Here is an 18,111-nt window from a genome sequence, read left to right on the forward strand (position 1 = left end):
GCACTTTCTAAACTGGGGTGGTTTTTTTGGGGGGGGGGTGTTTTAGATAGTTTTTGCATTTTGTTTTTAAGTTGTGTATCTGTTTACTGACCTGGAGTCCTTGGGGAGAGAGGACAGGCTACAAATTCAATAAAAGAATAAATAGCAAGGATTTGCTTGCATGCAACATCCAAGCTCCAGAGCTGTCCAAGGTCCATTGCTCAGGCTCAAGAAGGAGCAAAGCTGTCACTGACATGGCAGGAGGCTTCACAGCTTGTGATGGGATTTGTCAATGTTGGTGTCTCTCGGTTTTCTCCCCCCCCCCCAATCTTATGTCCAGTTCTCCATCACTCTGCATCAGTTTGCATTTAAAAAAGCAAAAAATAACCAGCATTTTACTGTGCATTCCTCCCAATATAGGAGACTGCCTTAAAAGTGAATTAGATCATTGCCCCATCTACTCCAGTATGGTCCACACTGACTGGCAGCACCTCTTCAGGGTTCCCAACAGGGGGACATTCCTAGCTATATCTGGAGATGCCAAGGACTGAGCTTGGGATCTACCACAGAGCACTGACCCTTCCCACCATAGGAAACTGCCTCATGCTGATTCAGACTGCTCGTTCAATTAAGTCAGTATTGTCTACTCTGACTGGCAGCAACTCTCCAGGGTTTATTTTAACTTTTAATTCCTTACATGGGCCAAGGGGCCCACGGTGGTGTGAAATGGTTCTCTTCCCCAAATTTTAGTCTCTCAACAACCATGTGATATAATACATATAGGATAGTGTTAGGCTTTGGGGAATCAGCTTCCTCCCCTGTAAATAAGCAGATCAAACAAAAGGAAATTCTTACAAGTTAGTTCCTTTAATAAATAAGGGACAAAGGAAAGCATCTACCTAGGAATGGCGGTGCTCCCAATTAAGGCTCACATCCCTTCCATCCCTATTAATCTACGTCACTCCTATGTCTTGTCTTCTAAGCTTGTAGCCTCTGCGCTTTCTGTTCTGAGACTTTCTGAGCTCTTCTTGACCTTGGGGAGGGTAGAAGAATGCTGTCCAATGACTGTGAATCTGTTAACCCTCTCTCTTCCAGTGTTTCCTCTCCTAGCTGTTCCCTATCCAGTATCTCCCAGCTTCTGCCTTCTGAACTATGCCCCTCTTTAAGCCACTGTTTCAAATCTATACTGTCCTCCTGCTCCTGAGAAGATTCAGGAGATTCAGAAGAGCAGGAGCAGAGGGATAGGGAGGCTCCCACCATTCCTCCTCAGTGCTGTTCTCCTCAGTACAGTCCCTGACAGATAGCTAAATTAGTAGAGCATGAGACTCTTAATGTCAGGCTTATAGGCTTGAGCCCCATGTTGGGCAAAAGATTTCTGCATTGCAGGGGGTTGGACTAGATGACCCTCGCGGTCCCTTCTGGCTCTACAGTTCTTTGATTCTATGATCCTATATCCTTTTAATGTGTTTATGGGAGGGGCGGTTATTGTTTTGTTATTGTTTTGTATTTTTATCTTTTATTTTTATGCTGTGAGCTGCCCAAGGATCTATGGATGAAGAGTGGTACAGTGGTGCCTCGCAAGATGGAATTAATTCGTTCCGTGAATTTTTTCGTCTAGCGAATTTTTCGTCTTGCGAAACACGGTTTCCCATAGGAATGCATTGAAAATCAATTAATGCGTTCCTATGGTCAAAAAAAGTCCAAACAAAGCCAAATTTGGTACAACAAGAGTTTATTAAGTGCTCTTTAAAGTCACACATACTGTAAAGAGCATTTTAAAATTCAAACCCAGATTTTTTAAAAAAAACAGCAGAGTGGCCCAATGGTCACAGAAAATCATAAAAATGCAGGGGAAAAAACCACAAGCTTCCAGATTCTTGCAAACCCCTTCCCAACACCAAGTCCTTGAATTCCAAACACCCCAACCCCAAATCCAAAACCCCCCAAAAAAGTTTTAAAAGCTTAACTTACCAAATGGCTGCAAAAGAAGTTTTGGAAAAGCTTCAAAAATCACCAAAGTCTTTAAAAACCTCAAAAAAGGCTACTATGTACACTGTGTTCTATGAGTTGCTCCTCAAAGTCAAGTCGCAACTGTATTAACAGTGTTAAGAAAAAGGAAACAAACTTGCAAGACGTTTTCGTCTTGCGAAGCAAGCCCATAGAGAAATTCGTCTTGCGAAGCAGCTCAAAAACGGAAAACCCTTTCGTCTAGCGAGTTTTCCGTCTTACGAGGCATTCGTCTTGCGGGGCACCACTGTATATACCAGTGTTAATAATAATAATAATAATAATAATAATAATAATAATAATAATAATACAGTGGAAAAACAGTGAGCTTTATAGCTGAGTGGGGACTGAAATCTTGGTCTTCAATGCACTAACCACTAAAGCACACTGCCTTCAGGCTGCAACTCCCCCAGCCTGGTGAAACCAAGGCTTTAACCTAGGACCTTCTGAATCCAAGCCAGCTGCTCTACCGCTGAACTACACCACAATCGTACTGCATGCTTACTCAGACGTAAGTCCTACTGTGTTCAGGATTGCAACCTTGTAGTAGTTGTTGTTGTTTAGTCGTTTAGTCGTATCCAACACTTCGTGACCCCATGGACCAGAGCACGCCAGGCACTCCTGTCTTCCACTGCCTCCCGCAATTTGGTCAAATTTATGCTGGTAGCTTTGAGAACACTGTCCAACCATCTCGTCCTCTGTTGTCCCCTTCTTCTTGTGCCCTCCATCTTTCCCAGCATCAGGGTCTTTTCCAGGGAGTCTTCTCTTCTCATGAGGTGGCCTCAGCTTCAGGATCTGTCCTTCCAGTGAGCACTTAGGGCTGATTTCCATAAGAATGGATAGGTTTGATCTTCTTGCAGTCCATGGGACTCTCAAGAGTCTCCTCCAGCACCATAATTCTTCGGCAATCAGCCTTCTTTATGGTTCAATTGCAAGCTTAGAAGAACCCTTATTGTTCAGCCCCTGTTGAAAGTCCATTCTGCAGCCAAGGTCCTCAGTGGCATCTGCCAGCATCCTATCAAATAGTGGCAGAAGATCCCAGGTGAGTTTTGTGAGGGAAAGCAGACAGGTCTGGGGCTGTCAAATCTGGAGAATACAAAGCACATTGACTTCTTTCCCCCTCCTCGCTCCCCTTTCAAATATTTAAAAGCATGTCAGAAAGGAGAGGAAGAATCGTTGTTGTTTTTTATCCAGCAAAGGTAGGACAAGGAAGACAGATCTGGGCTAAGCTGTGTCAGAATGTTCGAAGTGATAAGATCAGCCAAGCAGCCTGGGCGATTCACTTTCCTGAAGGGTTTCAAGAAGAGACTGAATGGGCACTGCGAGAGGTGGCCTTTTGGTACAGGGTGGGGAGAGCTTTTTTAGTCTGACGGCCAGATTCTCACCTGGGCAGCCTTCCAGGGGCCACCTGCCAGGGGTTGGCAGGACTAGAAGGAAAAGTGGGTGTGAATTTTAACAACTGTATAGTAGGCGAGGCTCTGCAAACCCTGACAGCCGCCTCTCTATCCTCCCTCCAGGCAAGCAAGAAGAATTGTCAGAGTTCAAGGACCCACTCCAGCCAGGGAAAAGCAAGAAAGGAGGACTGGTGAGGGGTGGCCTTGGGAGAAGGGTGTGTGGCTGGCAAGGCCTGAGGGCCACATAGAGAGGCCTGGAGGGCCGCATTTGGCTGCTGGAGCTGAGGTTCCCCATCCCTGTTTCAGTACGTTAGATACCCTGCTAGATGGTGGTAGCTGTGATTAGGGTGATGATCAACATTATTAATAACAATTTCTATTTATGCATTAAATGTGTGATTGATATTGACCTTGAAGTGCTCTGGCAAATGAGGACACCAGCAAGCCTGAATCCAGGGCAAAAACACTTTGGATGCTTCGAGCAATAATTACAGGAAAGATTTGCTTAAACTTTAAATTGGATTTTTAATTTAAAAAAATCAATTATAGCCAGCCTCTCTCTCTCTCTCCTTCACCCTCCCCTGTCACACGCCTTTAAAAAGAATTAAATAACCTGATTTTAAAATGAAAACTGCACTTACTACAAACAGACATGCCTAAATACCATAGTTATCAGAATGGCTTAAAAAGACTTTTGCGGTGGTGAAATACCTGTAGAATTTGCTCTCTAAATACAGCACAGCAGGTCATGTATTTATGATAATGGCAGGCAGGCAGGGGGCACTCTTGGCCTTACCTGGAGATGCCCAGGTATTAGGAAAGGCTAAGGGGGACGCGGGTGGTGATGTGGGTTAAACCACAGAGCCTAGGACTTGCTGATCAGAAGGTTGGCGGTTTGAATCCCCGCAACAGGGTGAGCTCCTGTTGCTCGGTCCCTGCTCCTGCCAACCTAGCAGTTCGAAAGCATGTCAAAGTGCAAGTAAATAAATAGGTACTGCTCCGGTGGGAAGGTAAACGGCATTTCCATGCGCTGCTCTGGTTCGCCAGAAGTGGCTTAGTCATGCTGACCACATGACCTGGAAGCTGTACGCCGGCTCCCTCAGCCAGTAAAGCGAGATGAGCACCGCAACCCCAGAGTCGGCCGTGACTGGACCTAATGGTCAGGGGTCCCTTTACCTTTACCTTTAGGGGGGAAAGAATCTACTTTTCATGCAGAAGGTCCCAGATTCAATCTCCATGTAGGTCTGGGAAGCGCTTCTGCTGGAAGCATCTTCATGAGCTGCTGCCAGTCAGTGTAGACAATACTGAGGTAGATGGACCAGTAATTTGACTCCACAAAAAGCAGCTTCCTATGTTGGGGGTTGCACCTGAGCTGTTCTGCATGCAGTGCTCCAGCTCTCTTGCTGATCTGCAGATGTTCCTAATGAACACATGTTAGAACAGGAGTCCATCCGACTGGCAGAACAGGGTGCCAAACTAGGTTGTCCATTGGCCTGATCCAGCAGGCTCGTCTGGTGTTCTTCTGTCCCTGCCCCCATTGGAAGTGCCCTGCATCCCATTAAAATAGTGTCCTCCCCTTCAGAGATGTCAGCTCTCTCCGATAGTGAGAGCAGCAATGTGGCCATCGGTTTTCTTCTGGGCAGAACAGCATGGGCTGTGGGGAACCTTGGAGTGGGGCATCTCTCCACTCCCCACCCCTCGTCATCCAAGCAGTGTGGATCTGCAGCTGAGCCCCCCTGCCATCCCCCAGATCAGCCTGGTTACGTGGCCTTTGACTGAGTTCATTGCTATACCCCAGGGCTTCCTCTGCAGTGCTGGGCTCTCTGTGTGTGTGTTTTATGGGTCGTGGGACTTTGCCAACAGTTGAATCACAGCTGAAACCTCGCAGAGCAGTCAAAAGAAATGTTGAGGCTGGGATTATGTTACCCGCCCTCCCTGTAAAAGACTCTATAAAGGGTCCATTAAGCAGCCGAAGGACCTTTCTTTTTGGCTGAAGGCTTCTGCTGGAGGATGGAGATTGCTTTGGTGGCCTTTGTTGGGATAAGAGTGTGGGAGGAGGGCTCTTCACAATGACAGACTCCTGGAACATGACCTCAGAACTCATCGCTTTGTCTTGTCCCTTGCAGGGGAGCAGAGTGTTTGTGTGTACTGAGCCCCCCTGTTGGCTTGAAGACCCCAAGTGCTTGTTTTTTCAGGTGCCCAAAGTATCAATTCTGGGGGGTTTGCAACCTTGATGGGGGCAAGGCTGCAGGATGGAGGACAACGCTTTCATTACTTTGTAGATGTGCAGCCTTGGTAGTACCTGGTAGCCATGTAGTCATGTTCAGAGGTCATAATATCCAGATTTTGTGGACAATTGAGGACCCTTGTGGGATACCAAGATGCATCTGTGGGGGCTTCTTGGTAGTTCCACTGCCCTTGGAAGTTTGGAGGAAGTTGTGGGCTGGGAGAGGATGGTCTCTCTGGCAGCCCTTAAACTGTGGGATGCCCTCCTCACAGAGGTGAGTCCAGTACCTTATCATACAGTGTTTGTCTTATGCTGAAGAGACCTCTTTACTCTGACCTTTAACACACACACACACACACACAAACACACACACACACACACACACACACACACACACACACCTGAAAGATGGAGCAAACAAATTTCTCTCTGCTGCTCTAGAGGGTAGGACCCAAGCCAATGGATTCAAATTACAAGAAGAGTGATCCCAACTAAACATCAGGAGAACTTTCTAATGGTAAGAACTTCTTGACAGTGGAATGTACTACCCCAGAAGGTGGTAGACTCTGTTTCATTGGAGGTTTCTAAAGAGGAGTCGGATGCTCCTCTGTCAGGGATTTTTTAGCTGTGATTCCTAAATTGTAGGGGGTTGGACCAGATGATCCTTGGGGTCCATCCCAACTACACAGTGGTACCTCGGGTTACATATGCTTCAGGTTACATACGCTTCAGATTACAGACTCCGCTAACCCAGAAATAGTACCTCGGGTTAAGAACTTTGCTTCAGGATGAGAACAGAAATTGTGCTCCAGCGGTGCGGCAGCAGTGGGAGACCCCATTAGCTAAAGCGGTGCTTCAGGTTAAGAACAGTTTTAGGTTAAGAACAGACCTCCGGAACGAATTAAGTACTTAACCCAAGGTACCACTGTACAAGTCTATGATTCACTGATTCTATATGTACATCTTTAGGACCATCTTCTGATTGCAAGTTGCTTTAACAGATGTTAATCATGGGTTGTAGCCAACTCGGACTTACTCAGAGTAGACCTGTTGAAATGAACTGACCTGTATGCCATGCCCATCAACTTCAGGCATGAGCAGAGCTAACATCGGAAGCAACCTGTTGTATTTTAATATTATCATACTCCCCGGGACCTTATGGCAAATGATAGGTAAGATATCTACATCATCATTGCCTGATGCAGTGGGAAATGGGAGTCTGAGCTGGATTGCCCTTTGCCCTGAACCAGGCAGCCTCTTCTTATATAAACTGTCACAGTCTGATGCATGCCCATTGTTTTGTCGTGTTCTGTTTGAGCTGGGAGGATTGCTGCCATGGTCAGAGGGATGCAGAGACGGGATATTCCTAGTTGCAGTTGCCTTGTAAGAATGAAAGAAAATCCTGGGGGAGACTGTGCTGAGTGAAAATCCTGGGATTTGGACACCCTTCTCGAATCTAGCCGGCTTGCCAGTGCTGTCTGTTTCAGGGTCCTTTGTTTTTGGACAGAGCTGGAAATCAAACACGTCACGCCGTATTTGGGCATATTTGGGGGGGAGAGAGAGAGAGATGTGCAACTTTGGAAGCGGGAATCCCCTTGCTGAAGATCATGTGCAAAGCCACGACTCGCTGTGCTTGCCCTCAGCGGGGTTGGGAACATTTGCCTCTGCGCTCCAGCCTCCCCACCTAATGCTTTTGTTCAGCACTGAATATGCTCCCGGCGCTGCATTCTGCCTCCTTACGCTGCACATTTCTTTTAGCGCAGGGATTTGGAAATGTGGATGATTCATGCTGTTGCGTGTTTGGAAACAGCCTCTCGTTCACCCCTCTATTGGTGAAAGTTTTGGACTGGGCCTCCTTGACACAAGGCAGATCCAGCTCTTCCTGATGGCAGTGGGGAATTCAGTGGGCGGAATCTGCTTTTCTGCAATGGTTCTCCTTCCTCCAGCCTCATCTACAAGAGCACTTCTTTCGCAGAAGCGAGCTCGTTCCTTAGGGCACTAGAGAGAGGTGGATCTGCCTAGCTCTAGCCTGTGACAATCTTGCACACATCACCCACCGTAGTTTATTCCTAGGAATGTTGGAAAATTCTGACACCCCCAAAATGGAAATGGAAGCAGCAATTGCTAATGTCCATGCATTCATCTCATGTTTGGGATGGAAATCAGAGCCTTCCTCAGTTCTAACCAACCCCGTGTTGAACAGAGAAGGTCTGCAGGGGAGATCTATTTAATGTTCATCTGAATGCAAGTAGAACACCTCGCATGACTGGAGATCCATCTTTATTCGGATGTTTGACCGCATAGATAATTCTACTGGCATTCACGCGAAACAAGTAGAAGCTGCCTTTGGATATTCTCTGCTCAACATCAAGATGGTTGTAGATTGAGCATATGTAGCAATGCTCACAGACATTGGGAGCGAGGCTTGCAAGCATTTCCCTGCCTCCTGCCCATGGATATAGAGGCCACATGGTTCAGGCAAATTCGTTAACATGCTTCCTTTCCAGCGTTCAAAATTCACCGGGGGCCAGGTGCATTTTGCACCTGGCTATTGGCCAGTTGCAACCAAGTGAAGATACCTGGGTGCCAGGATAGTGCCTGATGTCTCCACCATCTGGAGGTGCATACCTGGAGATCCAGTGTGGTGTAGTGGTTAAGAGGGAAGACTTGTAATCTGGTGAACTGGGTTCGTGTCTCCACTCCTCCACATGCAGCTGCTGGGTGACCTTGGGCTAGTCACACTTCTTTGAAGTCTCTCAGCCCCTCACAGAGTGTTTGTTGTGGGGGAGGAAGGGAAAGGAGAATGTTAGCCACTTTGAGACTCCTTCGGGTAGTGATAAAGCGGGATACCGAATCCAAACTCTTCTTCTCTTCTTTTTCTTTGATCTTGCCTGTTTTCACACACTAACAATACACACTGTAGAATTCTATCCATGATATTTTATCTGCACAATCAGAATGAATTTCAGGAACCAAAAAGTCGTATTGAAAAACGTGACTTTCCTGCCATCTGGCCCTAAAAAGGGGCAACTAGGCATTCCGTTTTGGCAGCTGTGGTTTGAGGAGCCAGTTGGCGCCTAGCTTATATATCTGAGTTTCTAACACTGTTTCTAACACTTTCTAACATTTCTTTGATCTACATCCAGATCACAGACGCACCCTTAAGCTCCTTGGAATCCTTGCTTCACTTTGGGTTGCTTCGGAGAGATCTTGCTTCAGTTCCCAATTCTGGATGCCTTCAAATCCTTTGCCCATCCCTACTCTCTACCCAGCTTCCAAGCCTGCATTAAATGCAGCTCATGCATTGCTAAGCATTTTCTCTCAAGTGGGTTAAAGTTGCAGAGAGGGTGTGTGTGTGTGTGTGTGTGTGTGTGTGTGTGTGTGTGTGTGTGTCGCAGGGTCAGATTCTGCTCATGTTACCTGACCCTCTGCTTGTCAGGTATTCCTAACCCCTTGCATGATGCACAGGTATTTCAATCAAGCCATGTTATACTAAAAAAAAGGGGGAAATGAGGTTTCACTTTGAGGTATGTAGAAGAGACCCAGTTTTGTTATTTAAGATTTCTACATAGCCCTGTTTCAAGTTCAAGAGGCAGGCGATGCTTTTAATTTGCAATACATCAAAAGGCTTTCAGAGATGGCAAGGGTGCCTGTGTCACTGAAATATATATACTTCTGCGTGGTGTGGAGAAAGTAGAAGGTTTTTCCCCTCCCTTGACGTACTATAACTCAGGCATTCGGTGAAATGAATGAGCAGTAGATTTAGGACAGATGAAAGGAAGTCCTTCCCTATACGACAAATAATTAATTTAGACCAAGGGTTGCCAGGGTTGCACATTGTGATTTTGGAGTGAGTACAATCAGCGGCACCTTTCTCATAATTTGAATCCACTGGCTTGGGTCCTACCCTCTGAAGCAGCAGAAAAGAAGCTCGCTCCATCTCCCATTCATATATTGGAAGATGGTTATCATATCACCTCTCAGCCTTCTCTTCTAAAAGGCTAAACATGCCTAACTCTCTCAACCATTCCTCATAAGGCTTGGTTTGCAGACCCTTGATCATCTCGGTTGTTCTCCTTTGCACACATTCCAGCTTGAGGCTACCAATGCATGGGAGATGAGCGACCCAGGAAGAGCTATTAAAAGGCATCAAAGGCCCTTGAGTCTCCAGCAACAATGCTGGATTAAGGGAGTATCACTAAGATACACACCTTCTGAATGAAACATATGGGCTTGGGAACCAAGCTGCTGTGAGTGCCTTTAGACAAGATGCTGCGCTAGATGGATCCAGCAGAATTCTCCTTGCGTTCTTATGAATGGCAAACTCATATGAACTAATATGCATGGCATACATGTGATCTTCCACTAAGGAATGTATGCAAAGCATGTGCATCTCTACGGTGTCTTGCAACAAGGCTGCTTGATGCAAATCAATGTGTTGCAGTTGTTCTTTTACCGTTTTCCCTGTATTCTTATGTCCCAGCCACCGAAATCAATGAATTTGGCTTGCTTATGCTATCACCCCTCCTGATCACCTTGTTTGGAAAAGGACTTTTGCAAAGGAAGCTGCCTTAAACCGAGTCAGACCACTAGGAGACAGAGAAAGGAGAGGGGAAAGCAGGGTAAGAATGCACACTCTGTGGGGTTGGAGCCAGGGACATAGGGAGCTGAAAAGTCAGATCCCCAGTTATCTCAGTTGGTTAGAGTGTAGCGTTGATAACGCCAGAGTCATGGGTTCAGTCCCCATACAGACATATTCCTGCATTTCAGGGACTTGGACTAGATGACCCTTGGGGTCCCTTCCAACTCTGTTGTTGTTGTTTAGTCGTGTCTGACTCTTCGTGACCCCATGGACCAGAGCATGCCAGGCACTCCTGTCTTCCACTGCCTCCCACAGTTTGGCCAGGCTCATGTTTGTAGCTTCGAGAACACTATCCAACCATCTTGTCCTCTGTTGTCCCCTTCTCCTTGTGCCCTCAATCTTTCCCAACATCAGGGTCTTTTCCAGGGAGTCTTCTCTTCTCATGAGATGGCCAAAGTATTGGAGCCTCAACTTCACGATCTGTCCTTCCAGTGAGCACTCAGGGCTAATTTCCTTAAGAATGGATACGTTTGATCTTCTTGCAGTCCATGAGACTCTCAAGAGTCTCCTCCAGCACCATAATTCAAAAGCATCAATTCTTCGGCGATCAGCCTTCTTGATGGTCCAGCTCTCACTTCCATACATCACTACTGGGAAAACCATGGCTTTAACTATACGGACCTTAAACTCCATGGACAAAGGCAGCAGGCTTCCAACTCTACAACTCTGCAAATTCATTGGTCCATCCAGCTCATTCATGCTTGGCTATAGCAGCCTCTTTTATCCAGCTGGCTTCAATCTAGGACAATCTAGCGGCGTCTCCACCCCCATCGTTCTGCCCGGACGCTGAGGTCCAGCGCCGAGGGCCTTCTGGTGGTTCCCTCCCTGCAAGAAGTGATGTTACAGGGAACCAGGCAAAGGGCCTTCTCGGTAGTGGTTCCCGCCCTGTGGAACACCCTCCCATCAGATGTCAAAGAGATAAACAGCTACCTAACATTTAGAAGACATCTGTTCAGGGAAGTTTTTAATGTGTCACATTTAATGTATTTTTTATCTTTGTTGGAAGCTGCCCAGAGTGGCTGGGGAAGCCCAGCCAGATGGGCGGGGAACAAATAATAAATAAATTATTATTATTATTATTATTATTATTATTATTATTATTATTATTATTATACTGATGGGGTTGTCATCCAGAACATTGGGAGGGCGCCAGGTTGGGGAAGACTGGTCCACAGTAATCAGCAGCATCACTCTAGGTTAATGGTAGGCAACCTTAGCCCTGGGTGCCAAACGTGGCCTTCCAAGCCTCACCACTTGGCCCTTGGGACTCTCTCAGGCCACACACCCCTCCCCAGCCACACCCTCTCTCCCCAGGTAACACTCCTCATTGACCTTGCTAGAAGACACCCACCTTGGGTCTCTCTGGCTGGCTGGAACATATTCCCAAACTCTGATGAGGACTCTTGCTGGATGGAAGATTAAAATGGGTGTGTGTGTGTGTTTGTGTACAAACTAGGGGTGAAATTTGCATGAGTTGCTCTGCCCTTAGTGGCTCTGGCCATCAACTTGGATGGCTTTAGATGAAGATGTGGCAAATTCATGGAAGGGAAGGCTCTTGATAACTACTAGATGGGTCACTGGCCTGATCTAACAGGGCTCTCTTTGTGTTCTTCAAACCCTCCTTGGATGGTCGGGGTTTTGGAAGGACTTCTTTCTTTTCCCTGCTCTGATACTAGGCCAGCCTGGGCTCATTCAGTGGAGATTTAGGTCAGTTTGCCTGCTTTAGCTGCTAGCACAGCTGTTCTCCGTTCTGCGGCTGGCTCTGAGGAATCAGAGCAGAGCAGGCTAGACCGCAAAAATCTGTACCTCTGGCAGGAGTTGGGATGCAAACCTTTCTGTAGGGCAGCCTTTCTCAACCTGTGGGTCCCCAGATGTTGTTGAACTACAACTCTCATCACCCCTAGCTAGCAAGGCCAGAGCTCAGGGATGATGGGAGTTGTAGTCCAACAACATCTGGGGACCCACAGGTTGAGAACCGCTGCTGTAGGGTTTTTTCCCTACTCATACAGAGCCTGCCCCCGCCTTGCCTCATCTTAGGGTTGATGCAGTGGGATTAAATGTCAATCACCCTGTACTGCATGTTCTGGGGAAATATACAAGCCTACAAGGAGCAGTGAGGGGCCTCCTTGCCAGTCCCAAGAGTTGCTCCCTACAGATGCTCAGATGAGGGAACAACGTGCAGTGCAACTCAACACAGCAGGTCTAGTAGGTCACGTGACATGGGCCAATCTGAAGCTAGGGCAGGTGGTCCCCGGATGGGACAGCCACACAACAGCCCATAATCCTCCTGGCCAAAAAAAAAAAGTCAGGTGACACTCAATGGCCAATTTTGCACCACCACCCAATAGGAAAACGGCAAAATTTGCTCAGTCCTGGGCTACTTGTTAGTGAGGGAGGTCACCAGGCCCCTCCTCCACGCTGTCAAAGTCTGGATCTTCAACGAGTCAGCCTGTCCCTTGTCCGCTCTCAGGCCTGAGTGCCTGACACAAAACTGGTTCTGGAGGCAAACCAAGCAGCCTGGCATTTTCAAGATCATGCCCTCCAACATTTCTCCAATGAAAATAGGGACATCCATAATAATAATAGTTTTTACCCCACCCATCTGACTGGGTTGCCCAAGCCACTCTGGACAGCTTCCAACACACACACACACACACACACACACACACACACACACATTAAGCATCTAGAAAACTTCCCTATGCAAGGCTGCCTTCAGATATCTTCTAAAAGTTGTATAGTTGCTTTCTCCTTTGTTCACATAACTCCATACCGTCCAGCAGTTCTCCAATGAAAATAGGGACGTTCTAGGAAAAGTGGGACCAAACCATTCTGGAATCAAATCAGAAACCAGGATGGCTTCTGTAAATCCAGGACTGTCCCTGGAAAATAGGGGCATTTGGAGAGTCTGCAAGCTGCAACACCTGACAGGTGTTGGCTATCCCCGGATCAAGAAGAAAAACAAGTGATGTTTGCTGATGCAAGGGCCAGTCCCTGGGTGGTGGGTTCCCGTCTTGGCTCCTTGCATCAAAGCTAGGCAGGATGGCTACCTTCCCCAGTCCTTGTCGTGTTAACAATATCCCCGCATGTAGAAATGGAGCAGCCAAATCTTCCCCTCACCTTTCTGCCATACAGCAAGAAAAAACTTCAGCAGAGTAATTTCTGTGCACCAGGTTGCCTTTAAATCAATTGTGGGGAAAGTCTTTCAACCTGAGGGCAACTATTCCTCCTGGAAAATCTTTGGAAGGGAGGCACATGTCACTGGTGGGTGGGGCCAGAAACAGAAGTGGGCGGAGCATCCAATGCAAACTTCAACTTTCTACAAATGTTTCTCTGCACCATACCTTTATGCGCCTCTGTGATCATTCTACATCACTCCCCTTTATCGCTTCCCCCCAATTTGTTGTTGTTTAGTCGTTTAGTCATGTCTGACTCTTCGTAACCCCATGGATCAGAGCACACCAGGCCCTCCTGTCTTCCACTGCCTCCCGCAGTTTGGTCAAACTCATGCTGGTAGCTTCCAGAACACTGTCCAACCATCTTGTCCTCTGTCGTCCCCTTCTCCTTGTGCCCTCAATCTTTCCCAACATCAGGGTCTTTTCCAGGGAGTCTTCTCTTCTCATGAGGCGGCCAAAGTATTGGAGCCTCAGCTTCAGGATCTGTCCTTCCAGTGAGCACTCAGAGCTGATTTCCTTAAGAATGGATAGGTTTGATCTTCTTGCAGTCCATGGGACTCTCAAGAGTCTCCTCCAGCACCATAATTCAAAAGCATAAATTCTTCGGCAATCAGCCTTCTTGATGGTCCAGCTCTCACTTCCATACATCACTACTGGGAAAACCTTAGCTTTTACTATATGGACCTTTGTTGGCAAGGTGATGTCTCTGCTTTTTAAGATGCTGTCTAGGTTTGTCGTTTCTTTTCTCCCAAGAAGCAGGTGTCTTTTAATTTCGTGACTTCTGTCACCATAAAAAGCCCCAAATATAGCCTTTCCTCCTAAGCGGGTGCATTTTTGTAAACCTTTCTTGGCTGGAGAACTGCATGGCAAAATTTGGACTTTGAAGGGTGGCTGTGTTTTAGAGAATGTGGATGAGGTAGATTTGCTGTTAAATACAAACGTAATCAAAAGGATACCTTGGAATATCCTACTATTGTGTGGATTCTCCTTGCAATGCAGAGATGCTCGCATCCATTTTGACTGACTGCCCACTGTTGTTTTTCTGCTGCACATGACTGGGATTGTACATGTGGTTGAGCATGACCTGCGTGCACACGCAAGGGTACATGCATGCCTTTTAAAAATAGGGGAAACTAAGCACCGGTGGAGAGCCCCACTGGATGAGACAAAAGCACCACCAAGCCTGGCATCCTGTTTACTTGCATGCTTGTACACCCGCTGCTGTGCTGCTAGCGCTCCCCTGTGCCATTGATACGCACACTCTTGCCACCAGAGCATCCCAAAACGGAGTCCCTTTTCCTTCTCACTTGTCCTCCTCGCCAGCCATTTCTTGGGTAGAAGCCCGTGCGGAGCTGGCAACAGTTGCCTGCTTTGCAGCCTGTCAGTTAAAGCACCAAAATCTGGAGCTCTTGGCTGTTGCGGAAATGCAGAAGGCCAAGAGCAAATAATTGCGGAGAGGGTATGGGTGGATATCTCCCAGCCCTGGCTCATCTTCATGAGGTTTTGACCCTCTGAGCAGCTTCCTAGCAGGAAGCAGGATCTGTCTGGAGCTGAGCAGTCAAGGTCGGTGCTTGTACACCCTGCAGAACTTCCTGCAGGACTCAAAGACCCTGGGTGGAGTCCTCATTTACTGAGCAAACCTTTTGGCTGCAGTAGCTCCACATCAGCATATTACCCTTGGTGCTGAAAGCACCTCACTGCTTGCCAGAACATCACCAAGTCAATATTACTGCTAGTGAGAACCAGTGTGGCATAGTGGTTAGAGCATCAGACTAAGACCTGGGAGACCAGGGTTCGAATCCTTGCTCGGCCATAAAGCTCACTGGGTGTGACCATAGGCCAGTCACTGGCTCTCTGCCCAATCTGCCTCACAGGGTTGTTGCGGGGATTAAATGTGCACCACTTTGAGCTCCTCGGAGGAAAAAGTGGGCTATATATGCCATTAATAGTAATAATTAATGAAATTAGGGCAGAAAGCCCTCAACGGTCTAGGACCATGGCTCTTAAACACAGGCCACATTATTGTAATCATCTGAGGAAGCAGGCCTGACTTTCCCACAGTTACAGTATTCACATATTCCTCTACTTTGTATGCAAACCAAAGCTTTATAGCTTAGTGGCACCAGTAATTTGGAATGCTGTTTCTATTGAATTGTAGACAGGCACCTACAATTATTCTATTTTGAAACGTACTCAAAACATTTTCATTTCACCAAGCTTTTCAGAGAATTTGGTCACACACAGATACTCGTGAGTAGCACCTGCAGATACATGGTAGTTCCGCGAGGGAAAGGGCCTTCTCACAACTCTCGGCACTGTTTGTTAACTAAAGCTGCCAGGATCCTTTCGTGGAAACCACGACTGTTTAAAGTGGCATCACCATCATCATAATTTTATTATTTATACCCGCCCACTCTAGGTGGCTTACAGTACACAGTGTACATAGTGCTTCAAATTTTTTTGCAAGTACAGTGGTACCTCAGGTTAAGAACTTAATTCGTTCTGGAGGTCTGTTCTTAACCTGAAACTGTTCTTAACTTGAAGTACCACTTTAGCTAATGGGGCCTCCTGCTGCCGCTGCACGGCCGCTGTGTGATTTCTGTTCTCATCCTGAAGCAAAGCTCTTAACCTGAGGTACTATTTTTGGGTTAGCAGAGTCTGTAACCTGAAGCGTCCGTAACTTGAGATACCACTGTAAAGCTTTTGAATGTTAAAGTCTGGACATGGGATTAATTTCTAAAGAAGGATGTCAGTCATATATATGATTTTAGGTTCTTAGCTGCGATTTCACTACTCTGACTCCAACAGATCCTGCATGCATGTATGACGTTCTTATTGTCCATGAGGTTTCCTCGACTGGATCATGGGAGTACGGGACTAGGCAAGCCTAGCTCTAACCACTGTACTTTACTCTCCTCTCTGCCATTTCGGCAGAGCAGATCCCCATGGATCTGCCCCTGCAGCGCCAGGGCCCAGCCCCAAAGCCACCCTTCTGCCTTGTGTGTGGCCTTGCCTCACACCCGGTGCCTTGGCGTGGCGAAATGTGGCAGGTCGTGTGCCGTGGAGACTTTGGTGTCTGCACGGCTGCCGTTTGCACTTGAAAGATTTGAGGCCTGCGAAAAGGAAAAAGGGGGAGGGAAAAAAAGAAGCATTTAATTATCTGGGCAATTAATTCCACTCAGTATAGCTCGTGGGGAGGGGGTAGACCCGATGTCAATGGGGACGCTTATTTAATGAGGTAATGATGCTGGGGGGGGGGAGACCTGAAAACCCCTGGTGAATTCCTCAGCCAGGGAAGGAGGGAGGAAGAATCCACCTGAATAAAGGGGGGGGGCCGACAGTTGGAGAAGAGGTTGCCTTTATGGAGGCACAAAAGATTTCCGAATTCCCCCAGCCTCCGCAGCTGCCCCCACCTCAGCCCCACGTCTGGGAATGCTGCCCACAACAACTTGGGCTATGGGAGACGCCTCACAGTTTCTCCCCACGCTGGGCAGGCTAATGCCTTGCCAATGTCCCCCCCCCTCCGCCGCAGCCAATCCACTACTCTGCTTGGACTTTTTACTATCGAAGATACGCCTGCCCTGGTCCCTCGGGGGCCAGAGTGGCATCTAGCCCTGGCATCTCCTTCGGCCTGGAGGGAGGCCAGCCATGGCGGCACGGACATTTTAATGAAAAGCCCATCGATGTGGGCAGGCTGGGTCAGGCTGGCTTGGCTAAGTGGGCCGGGGGGGGGAGTGGCACAGACTCCTGCCGGGATGGCAGCCAGGCCTGCGCCTGCCCGTTCCCATCAGGCGAGGAGGATTTGCTTTAAATGCCAGGCACAGCATGCCGGCCTGCAGAGACAGACGTGGGCTGGAACGGCACAAAAGGAGCCCCCCCTCCAGCATCCCTGGCTCTCTCGTCCTGCCGTAGGAGGGCAGGCGGTCGAGTGCCTTCTCCTGGCTCACACCCTGACGTCCCCTCCAGCCACCCTCTCTGTCTTTGCTGAGGTGAGAGGAAACAGCAGAGCCTGAGAGTCCCAGCTCTATGATTCTCACGGTTGCAAAGGACGAGTGCTTCTGGCACCACACAGTCATCCCTGACTGCAGGGGTAAAGGTAAAGGGACCCCTGACCATTAGGTCCAGTCGTGACCAACTCTGGGGTTGCAGTGCTCATCTTGCTTTATTGGCCGAGGGAGCCGGAGTACAGCTGCCAGGTCATGTGGCCAGCATGACTAAGCGAACCAGAGCAGCGCACGGAAATGCCGTTTACCTTCCCCGCCGGAGCGGTACCTATTTATCTACTTTCACTTTGACATGTTTTCGAACTGCTAGGTTGGCAGGAGCAGGGACCGAGCAACGGGAGCTCACCCCGTCGCGGGGATTCGAACAGCCGACCTTCTGATCGGCAAGCCCTAGGCTCTGTGGTTTAACCCACAGCGCCGCCACATCTCCCTCTGTTGAGGGCCGCTTGCCTGTGGTGGACGGGCCAGAGGCTAAACTGGCCAAAGCAAGATATGTAACTTTTACCATTTGTACAGTAGGCTGGTGTCTACACACAGACACCGATACTGATAATGTTTCTGTTTCCTGTTAATTTTGTTGCTTTGAATATATACTTTATATCTGACTTTCTTCAATGATGCCTTATTCTGGATTGATTGATTTGAAGTTCGATTGTGTTGTCAGCCATTTTGAGATTGTTCC

At 47.8% G+C, this 18,111-nt stretch overlaps 1 protein-coding gene across 12 annotated transcripts in view; it reads left to right on the forward strand.

Annotated features, from left to right (window-relative positions):
- Positions 1–18,111, forward strand: part of EPHB2 (EPH receptor B2) — a 114,920-nt gene that overhangs the window by 7,844 nt on the left and 88,965 nt on the right. Inside the window, exon 1 of one of the 12 annotated variants that reach the window (XM_083512910.1) lies at positions 17,338–17,414. The exons of the other annotated variants lie outside the window; for them this stretch is intronic. The gene's annotated coding sequence lies outside the window, so the exon portion shown is untranslated. Of the gene's footprint in view, positions 1–17,337; positions 17,415–18,111 lie in introns of those variants that run through there. 12 annotated transcript variants of the gene reach the window in all.

Source organism: Podarcis liolepis (genome assembly GCF_965112155.1).
Source record: "Podarcis liolepis genome assembly, chromosome: 7".
NCBI classification, from domain to species: Eukaryota; Metazoa; Chordata; class Lepidosauria; order Squamata; family Lacertidae; genus Podarcis; species Podarcis liolepis.